Source organism: Lynx rufus, unplaced genomic scaffold, assembly GCF_022079265.1.
Source record: "Lynx rufus isolate CCGP_SWC_20201006 ecotype Redwood Valley unplaced genomic scaffold, mLynRuf1.p SCAF_26, whole genome shotgun sequence".
In the NCBI taxonomy this organism is placed as follows: domain Eukaryota; kingdom Metazoa; phylum Chordata; class Mammalia; order Carnivora; family Felidae; genus Lynx; species Lynx rufus.
In genome coordinates, this window is record NW_025814841.1 from 8,295,638 (window position 1) to 8,311,698 (window position 16,061).

The 16,061-nt window shown below is 35.1% G+C and overlaps 1 protein-coding gene across 1 annotated transcript in view; it reads left to right on the forward strand.

The window, feature by feature from the left end:
• Window positions 1-16,061, forward strand: part of STK3 (serine/threonine kinase 3) — a 291,291-nt gene that overhangs the window by 112,760 nt on the left and 162,470 nt on the right.

The window sequence follows — 16,061 nt, forward strand, 5'->3', positions numbered from 1 at the left end:
CCTAGATTAAGGTGTTAGCTGTGATAATAGAGAGGAAGGGATTCAAGAGTTGTAAAATTAACAAGATAAGGTTAGTGTTTTAACCACATTGAGCCAAACTGCCAAATTATAACTTATAACTGGTCTGTGACATGTGACACGTGACACATAGAAGTATAGTTCGTCCACTGCATGTTTTGAAGCATTTTCAAAGATGCCGTTATTGTATTTTCTTTATCTCTTCACCGTCTCCATTTTAGAAGTGAAACTGAAAACCCACTTTTTAAAAAATAGAAGTATAATTAACAATGTTATACTAGTTTCAGGTGTATAAGATCACGGTGATTTGATAGTTCTGTACATTACCCAGTGCTCACCATGATAAATGTAGTCATCATCTGTCACCATACAACGTTATTACAGTATTATTGAGTGTATTCCCTATGCTGTATTTTTCATTTCCATGACTTATTTATTTCATAACTGCAAGTTTGTACCTCTTAATCCCCTTTATCTATTTCACCCATCCTTCTATCCACCTCTTTTCTGGCAACCTCTAGTTCTCTGTATTTAAGAGTCTGCTTATTTTATTTTGTTATTTTTTAGATTCCACATATGAGTGAATCATATGTTATTTGTCTTTCTCTGTCTGAATTATTTCACTTAGCATAATACTCTTAGGTCCATCCATGTTGCCTCAAGTGGCAAACTCTTTCTTTTTTTTTGGCTGAGCAATATTTCATTGAATATATATAACACACTGTCTTTATCCATTTGTGTATTAATAGATACTTGGGTTGCTTCCATATCTTGGCTATTGTAAATAATGCCACAATAAACACAGGGGTACATACATCTTTTTGCTTTAGTGTTTTCGTTTTCTTTGGGTAAATACCCAGTAGTGGAATCACTGGATCATTTTTAGAAATACTGTTTTCCGTAGTGGTTGCACCAATTTACATTCCCGTCAACAGTTCATGAGGGTTCTTTTCCACATCCTTGCCAACACTTGTTATTTTTTATCTTTTTGACACTAGCTGTTTTGACTAGTGGAAGCATAATATCTCTGTAGTTTTGACTTGCATTTCCCTGATGATTAGTGAGGTTGAGCATCTTTTCTTGTGTCTCTTGGCCCTCTGTATGTCATCTTTGGATAAATGTCTTTCCTTCTCACCCACTAAGTTTCCTTTTCTCTAAGGTTTTAGCTTATTTAGGGATATAAAGCACTTGTCTGATTTGTTCCTTGGAAGTCAAATTAATGGTTATATTTTACATCTGTTTTGCTGCTATATTGCTAATTTATTTTTTTATTTATTTTTAATCTTAATTTATTTTTGAGAGAGAGAGAGAGAGAGAACGAGCAGGGGAGGGACAGAGAGAGAGGAAGACACAGAATCCAAAGCAGGCTCCAGGCTCTGAGCTGTCAGCACAGAGCTCAATGCAAGGCTCGAAGTCATGAAAGTGAGTTCATGACCTGAGCCAAAGTCAGACAGATGTCCAACTGACTGAGCCACCCAGGTGCCCCTATATCACTAATTAATATATTGCTATATTAATCATACATTTATAGACCTTTGAGTTATTTTATTAGTTTTTTGTTTTTGGATATTTAACTGATTGGAAGTTTTAAGAGAACCTGGCACCTTACTAGTTAAATAATTACCAGTAATGAGGCCGTAAATTATTTTCCAATAGCATATAAACTGCACTTAACGGTTTAGATTATAGTACCTAACATTGCCTCAAGGCTTGTGACATTATAACTTTTCAACTGAGCAATGCTTAATTTGTTATGAAAGTGAAAGAAAAGTTAACTAATTCCATCAAAATGTGCTGCTGACATCTGTTTCTGATAAAATTTTAGTAATATGATAAGAATTAAAAGCATTGTGTGATAACTGGTATCTGATTCCCACGATAGTAAACTGTCAATGATTTGTCCTTCCTTTGTAAATCATTTACATAGGTGAAGTGTTAAGTCTAAATGGAAAAGAATTGTAGTGCTGAGGGACACTAAAGCAATAACTGCGTTTCTTTCTGACACTAATTGTCTTAGATTACTTGTTAAATAGGCTATATTTTATTCCTTGAATTTTGAAAATAATTAACAAGTGTGTGAAAGAATTTTTAATACAGTGTTTTATTTAGGACATACTTTTTTCTAAAACCACATAATATTTTAACATATATAGGTCAGTGTTTTCATCCATTTTCACTCTGTAACGTATGCTGAGTTGTTTAAATCTTCCTTAAGTTACTGGTATTGGCAGAAGAGATAATATGGCCTTTGAGATCAAAATTTATTTGGAGGTAATAGAGATGAATATTCTTGAACCCAAACTCTGGAGAAGGAAAAGAAGGCAGTTCAAAAGGAGATGCTTGGTTAAAGTGATGGAAAAAAGAAGTATTAGAGAATAATCAGAAAGAAAAAGAGTCAAATGGGGAAGAAAGGAGTGTGAGATGGTTAAGAGCGTGAAGGTAGTTTCTGTTGAGAAAGGAGAAGAGAATGGGAGCCTAGAAAGAGTTAGGGTTCTCAGCTTCTTACATATTTGAGATGGTTGCCTTTGATCTCAGAACCAGGAATAACTGTTTGAGCAGGTATTTTAAGATTGCTTTAGATTGCTATTGTTGCTGAGCAACTTTGTCACTGCTGTGTCCACTAGGGTTATCGTAAATGTAACCCTGTGGGCACTGATCTCAGCAATACGTGCTTTTCAGTTAACTCCTTAGGTTAGTCTGCTTGATGTGAATCAAGCGTATTGGCTCCAAAGAGCATTTTCTTTCCACTGCACAGTCCAACTTCAATAGGAAAGCACTTTTCTGGATTTATCTTATATCCTACAACTCTGCTGAACTCACATATTACCTGTAGTAAGTTGATGTTAGTGGCTATACCAGTTTATGACCATGCCATTTATACAGATTCCATGTTTTTCTTTCCCTTTTTTCCTGTCGTAACTTTAGGTAAGATATTCTCTTAAACCTCACTTTCTTCAGATATAAAATGGACGTAGTAGTCTTATTGGAATCACATGCTTACTGGAAGAATTCAGTGAGAGATTGTGTGTAAAAGGAGCCAGTAAGATGTTGATACAATGGGGTGGTATGCAGACATTTTAGTCTTTTTTCTGTTATTATTGAGAATGTGTCTTCATTTTGTATAATTCTGGTGTTTAGTTTTTTAAAAAAGGAAGTCTTTTAAAAATCACATTAACATGTTCTCAATACCTTTTTTTTTTAGCATTTTAATTCTGAACACTTAAATTGATCAATTCTTAACATTTTAATTAAAACACTGTTCTAAAGATGTGTGGAATTGTTTCAGTCACATATTCTAATGTTGAATCTAAGGATATAATACAATTTTTATTCTATTCTATTCTATTCTATTTATGTTTATTTATTTTTGAGAGAGGGAGCGGGGGAAGGACAGAGAGAGAATTCCAGGCAGGTGCAGAGCCCGATGTGGAGCTCAAACTCATGAACCATGAGATTATGACCTGAGCTGAAATCAAGAGTCAGACACTTAAGTGACTGAGCCACCAGGTGCCCCTATAATTTTGGCTTTAATAATAACAGTCTGAAAGAGTTGTTTAGGATTAGATGAGTTGATTTAAGTTCAGTAGTTAGCATAGTACCTGGCACTTAGGAAGTATTATATGTGGATTAACTGCTGTCATCATCATCATTTATTACCATCATCATTGGAGAGGTCCTTCCTGGCTATTATCTATCTGCCTGCCTATCTATCTGTCATGTGTGTATCTGTGTGTATATTTATCAAATAACATTTCTTCTACTCCATCATCATTTTCCTTTCCCAGCCTTGTTGTTTTTTGTTAGCTCTTAATAACTACTTTCTATTTTATTTATTAACTTATGTGCCTATTTTCTGTCTCCCTTAACTGTATTATGCATTCTTTTTTGTTTTGTTTATTTACTTAGAGCATGCAAACATGTAAGCAGGGGAGGGGCAGAGAGAGAGAGGGAGAGAGAATCCCAAGCAGGGTGACACTTAACTGACTGAGCCACTCAGGTGCCTTCCCCTCTTTTTTTGGTAATATGCATTCTTTAAAGACAAAGACTCTGTGTTTACCATGGTTTATCTCTGATACCGACAACAAAGCATGTTCCATAGTATACGTTTTTGACGAATGAATAACTGACTCAACGAATATCCCATTCACTTCTCAGAATGAACGATATTTCAAAGATTCACAGAACATATCGCTCCTACTCCCATTTGAAGAAAATACTTAAGGAAATTATACCAAAGAGCAAATGAATCAGAACTGAGGCCTCAAAAGAATATTATAAAGAGAAGAGGAAACAGTTATATGCAATGAACCTTTAAATATATATAAAATATAAAATTAAATCCAGGGGTACCTGGGTGGCTCAGTTGGTTAAGTAGCTGACTTTGGCTCAGGTCGTGATTTCACAGCTTGTGAGTTTGAGCCCCACATCAGGCTCTGTGCTGACAGCTCAGAGCCTGGAGCCTGCTTCGTATTGTGTCTCCCTCTCTCTCTGCCCCTACCCTGCTAGCGCTCTGTCTCTCTTTGTCTCTCAAAAAATGAATACATGTTAAAAAAATTTTTAATATATATTACCAAATCCAAATGACTCTAATCAAAAGTTAAAGGTAAAGTGACTGGAAGTATGCTAAATAAGAATTCTTGGAATGCAAAGGACATACTAATTAATAGCTTTTAAATAATTAACTGTGAATGAGTGAAAAGAACAATGCATAGAAGATTCATCAAATTGAAAAAGAAAGTTTAATATCAGTAGATGCTGAAGAAATGTTTGACAGATTCAACAGCTTTTCCAAAGTGTGTAAATGTAATAAAGTGTATAAAAAAAACAAAGAAAAAAGCAAATATTATTTTAACATTTAGTGAAATGCTAAAGCTATCTCTGATAACAGTTATGCCCTCTATTATTTTAACATCCAGTGTTTTGTATGTTCTAGCATGGTCAGTAAGACAAAATAATTGGCTAATCAGTATAAATTAGAAAAACAAGAGAAAAAGTGTATTTTGCTGTATTGGCACAATTGTATGCCTAGAAGAATCCAAAAGATATCAGTAAAAGATTAACAGAATTAAGAGGTTATGAAATACTATATAAAATACACAGGAATTAATAGTTTTTGTCAGTACTGATAATGATAAAGAAAAATTGGAGAAGATAATCAGTTTAGTTTTAGAAACTAGGAAATACTTAAGAATGAATTTATTAATAAGAGAAGTACAGTTGTATATGAAGAAAGCTATAAAATCTCATTGAAAATCTTATCTTTGCTGTCACATGTATTATCTTTTTAATTTTTGCCACCCTAACATGTGAGTAATGATATCTCTGTATGGTTTTAATTTATAACTGAAATAAGAAAAGCTTGCTGGTTTTATAAAATACATTCCCAATTCTTATGGTAGTGTGTTGCCATCTAAGAACTGTGTCATAAATTCTTTTTATCTAAAGTTAATAGAAAAACATTTACTGTACTTCTGATAGAAATTCCGTCAGTTTATGTAGAAATTGAGTAAAATGATGTTAATGTTTGTTGAACAAAAAAACTAAGAAAAAACAGAATGTGAAAAGATACTCTAAAGTCACTATAATTACAATAGTATGGCACTGAAATATATCTTATGAATATAGAGTTCTGAAATAGATTGTAGTATAAATGGGAATTTAACTGTAATGGTAAGAATCTTAAACCACTGGGAAAATGATAATCATACTGTCAGGACATAGGTATGCAAGAGAAAATGGAATCTTTGGTCTGTTAGAATACCTAAATAATGTCTAGATGTACTAAAGACTTAAATGAAAAAATAAAAATTTTATATTGTATGTATAATTTAGAAGTTGGAGAGAGAATTTTTGACCAACACAGGAAAACCAGAGGTATGAAAGAAAAGTCTAGTTACAATAATTAGAAGGTTTGTGTGGAATCCCATAAACAAAATCAAAAAGCAAATATTAGGTTGGGAAAGAATATTTATACCTCAAATGACAGATAAATGGTTGATATTTCAGATATAGTAAAATTTGCAAACTAATAACAAAAATATAATCTAGTGTAAAAAATAGGTAACAGATTGAATAGTTCACAGAAGAGCAAATCCAAATAGCCAAAAAACACATGATCAATAGTTGTTAGGGAAATGCAGATTAAAGTAACAACAAGATGGCATGTTGTATCCAAAGTTAAAAAGACTTATGACATTCAGTACTGGTGGGAAATTAGAAGAATGGGCATTGGTAGAAAAATGTGAAGTTTACAACTTAAAAAAAAAAAAGTAGGGTGCCTGGGTGGTTAGGTCTGTTGAGAGTCAGACTCTTGATTTTGGCTCAGGTCATGATCCCAGCCAGGATTGTGAGATCAAGCCCCAAGACAGGCTCCATGCTAAGGGTGGAGCCTACTTGGGATTCTCTCTCTCTCTCTCTCTCTCTCTCTCTCTCTGCCTCACCCCCACTGGCATGTTCTCTCTCTTTCTCTCTCTCTCTCAAAGAAAAAAATAGTGAAAAGAAAAGAAAAAGCAATTTGGTACTTTCACTCCTGAGAATCTCTATCATAGAAATAAAAGCACCGATATGTAAGGATATATATATATTTTTTTATGTAAGGGTCTTTTGCAGTATTGTTAGTAGTGGTAAAAAACTGGAAACAAGGGGGGGAAAGTTGAATACTTTTGATACATTTCAGTCACGTAACATTATGCAGCCATTAAAAAGAAAGGAGTTCTGGGTGCCTGGGTGACTTTGTTGGTTAAATGTCTGACCTGGGCTCAGGTCATGATCTCGTGTTTCGTGAGTTCGAGCCCCACGTCGGGCTCTGTGCTGACATCTTGCCCTGGAGCCTGCTTCAGATTCTGTGTCTCCTTCTCTCTCTGCCCCTCGCCCACACTCATGCTCTGTCTCTCAAAAATGAATATACATTAAGAAAAATTTTTTTTCAAGAAAGGAGTTAGCTGATGTGGTTGCATTCCGTTGTCTGCTCTGAAATGAGGAAAATACAATGTAGAGAATTGCATATGGAGACAACCTTATCTCCCAAGAAATAAAACAAAATCCTCGACCCAATGTGTATGTTTGGTTGTGCTTATACAAGGATGGAGAACAAGGTGTGGAGCAGTACACCTGGAGTTGGGGGGCAGGGTAGGGGAAAGATTCAAACATGGAAAAGTAGGAGCTGGGGAGAAAGAAGACTCATGTAGTTCCGGGCTCATCTTTGAACAAGGGCTCAATTAGAATACCACCAGGGCAGTAATAAAAAGGCTTGAGGCAAAAAGTAGACTTCCTGATACATACTGAGTTTATGAGATACAAAGGTTTGGAATTACAATATACCCTTTTTAGTATGTAATATACACCTTTTCATAGTTTACTAAGGGTTATTAACAATGTATTAGGACGAAGGCACTAGGAAAGGATATCAGAATATACCTATATTCACTTTGAAGGTGGTGTGGGAGTGAACCATACATATACCCGGGGAGACCTTTCCAGGCAGAAGGAATAGCCAGTGGAAAACATGTTGTGTTTGGGGAATAGCAAGGAGGCCACTGAGGCTAGAGCAGAGTGTGGAAAGAGAGAGAAGCAGGAGATGAGATCTGAGAAGAGAAGTGAGGGAGGTGATGGCTGATCGTAGTTCAGATCAGGAGTAGTGTTTGTAGACATTTTTAGGCCCTTGATCTGACTTAATGTTTTGAAAGGATGACTCTGGTTTTGTTGAGAATAGACTATGGTGAGAGGTGGGGCAAAGGTCGGGAGGCTGTTGCAATAATCCAGGTGAGAGATGGTGGTGGCACACATTTTGTTTTTCAACATTATTGTGCCATCTTCCTTCCTTAAGTCAGTATTTACTGAATATCAGCTCTTTATTCAGGTGCTGGTAATTCAAAGATGAATGAATCAGACACACTCTCAGGCTTAAAGTAGCACACAATTTGTAAGTATGACATTATGGGGGTACTTGCAAATATTCATTTGAAGTTTTTTAATAGATTTCCTGTATCTTTGCTACAGTTTAATATGTAATTTAGTATTTAGCAAGAAAATGCTTCTAGTGTACTGTATGTATATTATTTAGCCTATCACAGCTTCATACACTTGAAAAAATGCACTTATTTCCGCCATAGTATCTAACATAGGCAATTATTTCTCAGACCTTCCATGTTCCTTTAAGTTGAAAGTCCAAGTTTAACATACTTTTGCTAAGGAAAGTATTTTTTGTTTATCAACATATTTTTGTTTAATCTAAAAATATTTTGACCCTAATGCCACATTCTTCCAGAATCCCTGCACCTTTAAAAAGGACTCTTTAATGAGCAAAAGGATGGCCACCCTGCTAAGACATTAGTGGTGATTTTTGATTAGAAGTTGATATTTAAATCTCTGCATCTGGTACTGGTGTTTAAATGAGACTCTCTGGTTCAGTAGAGCAAAACAAAAATTGAAATGTTTTAAATAATCTCAGTACCTGTAATTGTCCATAAACAATCAATTCCAATTTTATGAACTCCCAAATCTTTGGTACACCAAGGGTTGTACTAATAACTGTTGTAATTGATCTTTGTGGCTGTGTGTTTAAATGTTGGAAATGGGACTTTAATGTGAACATGCAGTAAAACTTAACCACAGAGGCACACACAGGTTCCAGTATAATAGAGAGCAGGAAAGAGACACATGTAAACAGACATATTCCTCATCTTAATATGTGGAGCCATACTGCCATAGAATTGCATTCTGTGTTTACATAGAGAGAGCTGGCAATGAAAAACTGCTGTTCCTATGGTTTTACTGTGTATTTTGATCTCTGGGTTATTTACTTTTTCCAAATGTGTAGGGGTTGTATTAAGAGATGCTGGTATCAGCTAATTATTTAATTGAAGTAATAAGAAGTTATATAATGGAGGGGTGTCATAGGCCTTTGTTTATCTTAGGAGACAAAGGCTATTGTTGAAAAAAAGATTTTTAAATAATTTTGGATAAGAGATTCTTTGCTAAACATGAAAGCATGAAAGACATGGATAGTTTAAAGCTTAAGTATGATTGTGGTATTGTAATTTCTGTGGCATTTGGGATGCTTTATCCATGTGAATGTCTTATAATATTTGGTGACAGCATGTTTCTGTACAACACAAGGAGGTCAGTTTTCTCAGATTTTCAAGTGACTTAGAAATATTAAACACATTCATTATAATGGATGTTGATGCCCAGTTAATATTGAAGGATGACATAAAACATCAAAATCTTAACTTTATTTCTTAATCTATGAATTTCTGTCTCAAAAATTATGTTTACTATAACAGTTTATGGAAGTGAGAGCTAATAGATGTGTCTATACGCATTTTTAGTTTTATTCAAACTTTGACTTTTAAAATCAATTTTTAATTTCTCTTTATTAATCTCTAAAAAGCAATGAAAAGACAATTGTTGACCACAGTAAGGAAGTAAATATTTTACATGATGGGGAGGCTTAACTTATATTAAATAATATGGGACTATACTTTTTTTTAATGTTATAGTCCCCACTATAATATGGGACTATACTTTTTTTTAATGTTTGTTTATATTAGAGAGAGAGAGACAGACAGACAGAGCACAAGCAGGGGGAGGGAGGGCAGAGAGCTGTCAGCGCAGAGCCTGATGCGGGGCCCGAACACACAAGCCGTGTGATCATGACCTGAGCCAAAGTCAAACACTTAACCAATGGAGCCTCCCAGGCACCCCTATGGGACTATACTTTTGAAGAAACATTAATTGAATTCTTCAGCAGTGATAAAATCTAACTCAGATTCTCTTTACATTCTGAATAATAAAGTTTATTTTTTCAGTCAATAAATATTTATTGAGTGCCAGGCACTGTTCTATGGGCAGGAGATATAGCCCTTAATAAAATGAAAATTCCTGTCTTCATAGTGTTTACATTCCAGTTGGATTAGACAGATAATAAATGAAACAAATAAGTACAGTTTACTATAGTGTTGGATGGTGATTAGCACTTTGGGAAGTGCTAATGAGAGATGTCAAGGTCTGATTGTACTTTTAAATATGATAGGGGAGGTCTTGTAAGAAGGGGATGTTTAAGCAAAGGTCTGAAGGACACAAAGGAGTGAGCCATCTGTATGTCTGGGGTAAGACCACTTTGGTTAGAGGGAACAGAGAGTACAAAGTCTAGGAGATGGGAATATGCCTGGCTCTTAGAGGCTTAACTTAGAGGCCAGTGTGGCTGAAGTGAGCCAGGGGGACAGTAATAGGAAATGAAGTAATTGAGGTAATAAAGTTGTTACGAAGATCTCAAGGTATGCTTATTTTTTCTTTAATTGTGCTTTTTGAAATATTGTCAGATAGTTCATGTACTTGCCACTGGAGGCTGATAAGAACACTGCAGAATAGATTTAAGCAATTTTAGATAACATTATACCTGAGATTTTGTTCTTCATACCCCTCTCTGTCCTATTTTCAATGAGGACATGATCTGTTTTAGGTCAGTTCACATATGTATCTATATATAGGATTATTAATATAACCATAAGAGAAGAATGATTCTCTGTGGGAATGAGAGACTGAAATATAGTGAAAGGCTATGAAATATATTTCATATCAGATCGCTGATATCCTGTTCAAAACCTTGTGTTCAGATAGATTTGGTTTATATTCCAGCCCAATTCTGTACCATCTTGGGAAAATTACACGATCTCTCTGACCCTCAGTTTTCTTATGTACAAAATAGGGGAATATAAATACCTACCCTCCAAAGAGGTAGACCTTAGAAATAATATATGTAAAAGATCTACAGGTGTACACAGTTCCTCTCCCAGTAGAGGCACTTAGTAAGTGATAGCTAATGTCTTCATATGAATAAGAGATAAGGATGATGTATGGGCTATTGAGGCCCAGGTAATCTAGAAATTTTACAGAATTGTTTCAGTTGTCCTCCTGAGAGACAAGAGGCTACTAACAGTTGGCAAAATAGAGATATTTGAATTTTCCCACCCTTGTCATTTACCATTGAAGATGCTGATGGGCCACAGATTGTGAAGGTCAGATAAGGTAACACCTTGATTAACCACTAGAAGAGATATCATAGAGTTAGATGTAAAATTTTATTTTTGTCCTGGGGATTCCTATTCTCAAGATGGAATGCTTATATTTGGTTAACATAAGCAGAGAGAATTGCCGTCTTTGTGGTAATGTACCTAGTAACATCTGCACAGGGGTGCTTTCCTCTCTATTCCTATGGCACTTGGTGATGCTTTTGCTACCATTTATGTTTGTGTATTTTACCGTTTTAGTTTGTGTATATGATCAGTTGTATTGAGGATTTGTTGTTGCTGCCATAATTAGATTAAATGTTCTTTAAGGAAGGGGCAGGGTTTTCATCTTTGTATTCTTGGCGTGAAGCCCAGAGACGATAAATCAGTACTGTCTGTTGCCACCTAATGAAAGCTCCATGGGAACAGGAATTTTTTATTTCTTTCATTCATTACTGTATGTTAAGCACCAGAACAGTGCTTGACACATAGTAGGTACTTAATAGATTCTTGTTGAATGAATAAATCTTCTGTACCAAAGGTAGAACTTTTCATATATAAGAATATTCTTCTGGTATTAGACTGGGTCAGTTTTGACAAAGTGGTGTAGAACTGATGATTAAACTCGTCACTAAGCTCCAACAGAACTTGCAGTCATCTGACACCTTAGCTCTTGGTTTAAAAGGCAAAAACTTAGCCAAATTTGGATCTTTAGCTTAATAAACAGTGAAGTGGTCAAAAGTCAATTAGTGGGAGAGAAAAATGAAAATACATGACCTAAATATTTTATAAATTCAATAACCAGTGTATTATGAAGCAATAATTAAACATTTTGTGTCAATTTGTATAAGGGAAATCCTCCTGTGAGAAAGTATAGTGCTGGGAAATTTATGACTTGTAAACTACAAAGTTAAAGTAGTAAGTGAAGGAAATTAGGAAATGTATTAGGAAAGTCATATAACTGAATTTATCGTGTTGCTCTTAAATATTTAAGATTGGTCAGTAGTCTGATTATCCTTTCTGTTTCATGTTTATGCAATGAGCTCGAAAATAGATTTTATAAACTTTACTTGAATACATGTGTTTTCTTTCTGACAATAAAAATATTTAAAAACTTGATAGTATTTAATACTATATATAGGAATTTGTTAGGTATACTGTATTTATTGAGGGAAACATGAGCAGTTAACCAAGAATAATTATCTGAAGTAAATTACATTAGAATATTCCTTTCAAGGAGGTGCTTTTGGGTTTTTTATTTGACACTTTAATAATAAGTTGTTAATTACAATGTTATTTATTGGCAATAATAAAAATGTCAAAGGTAATATTTTATACAAAACATAGTATTATAAAATAGGTTGGGAATAATTCCAAATTTGTTGAAATTAATGTACTAGAAGCTTCAATTAGTACATCATTAAATATTATGTTTTTTATAACACATTTTTTTCACTAGATTATAGAACTAGATTATAGATAAATACCTTCCTTGAAACCTTGCCGCAGTTTTGAATAAAAGGAATATGTAAAACATAGGAAAATTTGAAAGAGGGAAAATTGTTAAGAATTTTTGAAGCTTAAAAACCATCAGCTGGGAGCATTCTTTCTCTTCTAAAATCAGAAATCAAAGTTTGGAAATTCAAGAAATACAAATCTTACTTTATCTCTTGCTATGGAAAGTTGATAAAGCTTTAGTTAACATGGAAAAGTGCTTAAAAAAATATCAAAGATACCAGTGACCTTAGATCAAACCTAGTTATAAAAGCATAAAGAACCATTATATACCATTTGGTTTTGAAAAGCAAATGAAGGAGCACAAAAGCGGATTTCCCCCTCCAAACATCAGCAGTCATGCAGCTGATTGAAAGTAGTAAACATGGAAGTTTATTATGTAGGAGTTAAGATTTTCTGTTTAAATTTAGGAAAAGCAAATTTTAACTTTGAAACTGAGGCAATTAAAGTGTTATATTTTAAAACCCCATCTAAAACTGGACAGCAACAGGGGTGCCTGGGTGGCTAAGTTGGTTGAGTGACCAACTTCAGCTCAGGTCATGATCTCATGGTTTGTGAGTTTGAGCCCTGTGTCGGGCTCTGTGTGGACAGCTCAGAGCCTGGAGCTTACTTCAGATTCTGTATCTCCCTCTCTTTCTGCCCTCCCCTGCTCATGCTTTCTCTCTCTCTCTCTCTCTCTCTCTCTCTCTCTCTCTCTCTCTCAAAAATAAACACTAAAAAAATTTTTTTAACTGTACAGAAACATGTAGAAGAATGAAAACTGGACCACTTTCTTATACCATACCCAAAAATAAATAATGGATGAAAGACCTAAGTGTGAGACAGGAAACCATCAGAATCCTAGAGGAGAACACAAGCAACAATCTTTTGACCTCTGCCATAGCAGCTTCTTACTAGACATGTCTCCAGAAGCAAGAGAAACAAGCAAAAATGAACTATTAAGACTTCATCAAGATAAAAAGCTTCTGCACAGTTAAGGAAACAATCAAACTAAAAGGCAACCTATGGAATGGGAGAAGATATTTGCAAACGACATATCTGATCAAGGGTTAGTGTCCAAAATCTATAAAGAACTTACCAAACTCAACACCCAAAACCAGATAATCCAGTTAAGATCTGGGTAGAAGACATGAGTAGATATTTTTCCAAAGAAGACATCCAGATGGCTAACAGACACATGAAAAGATGCTCAACATCACTCATCATTAGGGAAATACAAATCAAAACCATAATGAGGTACCACCTGTCAGAATGGCTAAAATTAACAATACAGGAAAGAACAGATATTGGCAAGGATGCAAAGAAAGGGGAACTCTTTTGCACTGTTGGTGGGAATGAAAACTGGTGTAAGCATTGTGGAAGACAGTATGGAGGGTTCTCAAAAACTTAAAAATAGAACTATCCTATGACCTAGAATTGCAATATTAGGTATTTCCCCAAAGGATACAAATATACTGATTCAAAGGGACACATGCACCAGATGTTTATAGCAGCATTATCAACAATAGCCAAATTATGGAAAGAGCCCAAATGTCCATTGACTGATGAATGGATAAAGAAGATGTGAGGTGTGTATACACACACACACACACACACACACACACACACACACATAAAGAAGCTGTGATACATGTATATATTGCATATATAATGGAATATATAATTTGTAATATTATATATATAATGGAATATTACTCAGCCATCAAAAAGAATGAAATCTTGCCATTTGCAATGGTGTGGATGAGGCTAGGGTATATTATGCTCAGTGAAATAAGGAGAAAGACAAATACTATATGATTTCACTCATATGTAGAATTTGAGAAATGAAACGGGTGAACATACGGGAAGGGAAAAGAAAGAGAGAAGCAAATAAAAACTCTTAACTATAGAGAACAAACAGAGTTGCTGGAGGGGTGGTGGGCGGGGTGGGGGGTAGGCTAAATGGCTGATGGGCATTAAGCAGGGTACTTGTTGGGTTGAGTACTGGGTGTTATATGCAAGTGATGAATCACTAAATTCTACTCCTGAAACTAATATTATAGTAAATGTTAACCGACTAGAATTTAAATAAAAATTGATTTTAGGAGGATTAATAACTCCATTGTGATTTTTAGAACATTGTTTCTTTAGGCTAGTTTAACTATTGCATTTTTATAGCTCTATGCATAGATTTTTATACAGTAACCCTTTCTCATAATAAACGATAGATTTTAGACCATAAATCTTTAATCTATTGTTAGTTTTTTAATATTTATTTATTTATTTTTTTTTTTTTTAAATTTTTTTTTTTCAACGTTTATTTATTTTTGGGACAGAGAGAGACAGAGCATGAACAGGGGAGGTGCAGAGAAAGAGGGAGACACAGAATCGGAAGCAGGCTCCAGGCTCTGAGCCATCAGCCCAGAGCCCGACGCGGGGCTCGAACTCACGGACCGCGAGATCGTGACCTGGCTGAGGTCGGACGCTTAACCGACTGCGCCACCCAGGCGCCCCAGTTTTTTAATATTTAAAACATTTGCTCTTTTCTAAAAATATAATTACCATTTTAAATAAGATTTTTACATAACCAGCATTTCATTGTATGTTATTTTTAAGTTTGGGGGACTAGTGCTTATTGATTTAATGATGAGCAAGGACTGTTCTATAAATATTTGAGTGAAACTGACAGTTTCTCCTATGTCTTCTGTGCTCTGTGTTCAACTCTTTTGGCTATTTGATAAAGTTTAAAATGCTTAGTTTGATAATATGTGTGTCTTGCCCAGCTTATGCATTCTGGTTTTCTATTTAGAAATACTTAAATTGGGCTGTTCTCACATTCTAAACTCATTACTGCCTCTCTCTTTGCTGGTGTTATTCTCCTCCATTCCTTGTCTCTTGATTATCTTCTTAGTGTGAACAGCCATCATGGATGTCTGCTGCTACTCCTGTGAGAACCACTATTCTCTTGCCCCAGTGCCAGAATATACCTGGTTTTCCTAGTTTAGTTTATAATTTCCCTTTTTATGAAATCTTTCTGTCAGATGTTGTAAGCAGATACATGAAGTGTTTCTCTGAGACGTTAAGCATTCTTCTGTAAATGACTTAAGGGCACCTGGGTGGGTCAGTCAGTTAAGCGTCTGACTCAATTTCAGTTCAGGTCATGAGGTTCAAGCCTCGCATCCAGCTCTGTGCTGACAGCTTGGATCCTACTTGGGATTCTCTGTCTCCCTCTCTCTCTCTGCTCTTCCCCTGCTCTCTGTCTCTCTCAAAATGAATAAATTTTTTTTTTAAAAAAAGAAAGCATGTTTTTCATACTTGTAGGTGTAAAGAAGAAAGGAAGGATAGAGGGATAGTTTTATCAAATGGCACAGTCAGGATATAGAAAAATCTTGCAGGATCAAGCAGTAGGTTGAGTCCAAGAAGATGAAATTAAATGTTATGTTAAATTTGAATATTCTCCCACCCTCACCAATGAATGAGAATAGGCAGGGAGGTCTGCCCTGGTTGGAGACATGGATTAACACAGTGGATATAAAAAGC